Raw genomic sequence first — 2,765 nt, forward strand, 5'->3', positions numbered from 1 at the left:
TGTTTTGGTTTCCCATTACATATAAAAGTTATGTTCATAGTATACTCTAGTATATTAAGTATACAATAGCATTATATCTCAAAAACAAGTACTTTACTGCTAAAAATGCTAATGCTTATCTGAGCTTTCAGAGAGTCATAATCTTTTTGCTGGCAGAGGGTCTTGTCTTGATGTTGATGACTGTTGACTGACAAGGGTGGTGGTTGCTGAAGGTTGGGGTTGCTGTGGCAGTTTCTTAGAATAAGACAACAATGAAGTTTGCTGCATCAATTGACTCCTTTTTACAAAATATTTCTCTATAGCATGTGATGCTGCCTGATAGCATTTTACCCACAGTCAAACTTCTTTCAGAATTGGAGTCAATCCTTTCAAACTCTGCCACTGCTTTGTCAATTAAGTTGGTGTAATATTCTAAATCCTTTCTTGTCACTTCAACAATGTTCACAGCATCTTCCCTAGGAGTATATTCCATCTCAAGAAACCACATTCTTTGCTCATCTATAAGAAGTACCTCCTCATATATTCAAGTTTTATCATGAGATTGCAGCAATTCAGTTACATATGCAGGTTCCATTTCGAATTGTAGTTTCTTGCTATTTCCACCGCTTTTGCAGTTACTTCCTGCACTGAAGTCTTGAATCCCTCAAAGTCATCCATAAGGGTTGGAATCAACTTCTTTCAAATTCCTGTTATTGTTGATATTTTGACCTCCTCCCATGTATTGTGAATGTTTTTTAATGCCATCTAGATAGATGAATCCTTTCCTGAAGGTTTTCAGTTTACTTTGCCCAGATCCATCAGAGGAATCACTATCGATGGCAGCTATAGTCTTATGAAATGAATTCTTGATCCATGTGCTACAGAATGGATGTTGTGTCAGCAGGCATAAAAAGAGCATTAATCGCTTTGTACATCTCTATCAGGGCTCTTGGATGACCATGTGCATTGTTAATGAGCAGTAATATTTTGAAAGGAATATTTTCTTCTGAGCAGTAGATCTCAACAGTGGGCTTAAAATATTCAGTAAATTATGTGTAAACAGATGTGCTGTCATCCAGGCTTTCCCCCCCTACTGATAGAGCATAGGCAAAGTTGATTTAGCATAATTCTTAAGGACCCCAGGATTCTTGGAAACTTTCTCCATATTAGCAATAAGAGTGTTTCACTTTCTTACCATTCGTGTGTTCACTGGAGTAGCACTTTTAATTTCCTTCAAAAACTCTTCCTTTGCATTTACAACTTGATTAACTGTTTAGTGCAAGAGGTCTAGCTTTGGCCTATCTGGGCTTTTGACCTGCCTTCTTCCCTAAGCTTAATCATTTCTAGCCTTGGATTTAAAGTGAGAGACCTGTGACTCTTCCTTTCTTTTGAACACTTGGAGTCCATTGCAGGGTTATTAATTAGCACTGGTTTCAACTTAAAGTCACCAGCTGCATTAGCTCCTGGCAAGAGAGTCAGCCTGTCCTTTGAAACTTTGAAGACAGGCATTGACATCTCCTCTCTAGCTGTGAAAGTCCTATTTTGGCGTCTTCTTCCAAAATAAGATTGTTTTATTTGCACTGAAAATCTGTTGTTTATGAGAACACATGGACACAGGCCGGGGAACATCACACACCGGGGCCTCTCAAGGGGTGGAGGGCTGGGGGAGGGACAGCATTAGGAGAAATACCTAACGTAAATGACGAGTTGATGGGTGCAGCAAACCAACATGGCACATGTATACCTATGTAACAAACCTGCACATTGTGCACATGTACCCTAGAACTTAAAGTATAATTAAAAAAAAAAAGAAAATCTGTTGTTTAGTGTAATCACCTTCATCAGTGATCTTAGCTAGATCTTGTGAATAACTCGCTGCAGCTTCTTCATCAGCACTTGCTGCTTCATCTTCCATTTTTGTTGCAGAAGTTTTATTTTCTTAAACTTCATGAACCAATCTTTGCTGGCCCCAACTTTTCTTCTGCAACTTCCTCACTTCTCTCAGCCTTCACAGAATTGAAGAGAGTTAGGGCTTTTCTCTGTATTAGACTTTGGCTTAAGGGAATATTGTGGCTGACTTGATCTTCTATCCAGATCACTGAAACTTTCTCCGTATTAGCAATGAGTGTTTCACTTTCTTACCATTTGTCTGTTCACTGGAGTAGCACTTTTAATTTCCTTCAAAAACTTTTCCTTTGCATTTACAACTTGTTTAACTGTTTAATGCAAGAGGCCTAGCTTTGGCCTATCTGGGCTTTTGACCTGCCTTCCTCCCTAAGCTTAATCATTTCTAGCCTTTGAGTTAAAGTGAGAGACCTGTGACTCTTCCTTTCTTTTGAATATTTGGAGTCCATTGCAGGGTTATTAATTGTCCTAATTTCAATATTGTTGTGTCTCAGGAAATAGGGAGCCAAAAAGGGAAGTGGAGTAGTCAGAACACATACAACATTTATCACTTAAATTCACTATCTTATATGGGCATGGTTAGTGGTGCCCCAAAACAATTATAATAGTAGCATCGAAGACTGTGGGTCACAGATCACAATAACAGATATAATAATAATGAAAAAGTTTGAAATATTTTAAGAACTACTGAAATGTGACACAGAGACATGAAGCGAACATATGCTATTGAAAACATGTTGATGACAACAGACTTAGTTGACACAGGATTGCTGCAAACCTTCAATTTCAAAAATATGCAACAAAGCCAAGTGCAATAAAAGGAGGTATGTCTTCAGTAAAAATTGGAAGTCAAGCTTATAAAGGGGTAAAAATAAGAAGGG

Source organism: Rhinopithecus roxellana, chromosome 2 (genome assembly GCF_007565055.1).
Source record: "Rhinopithecus roxellana isolate Shanxi Qingling chromosome 2, ASM756505v1, whole genome shotgun sequence".
Lineage (NCBI taxonomy): Eukaryota > Metazoa > Chordata > Mammalia > Primates > Cercopithecidae > Rhinopithecus > Rhinopithecus roxellana.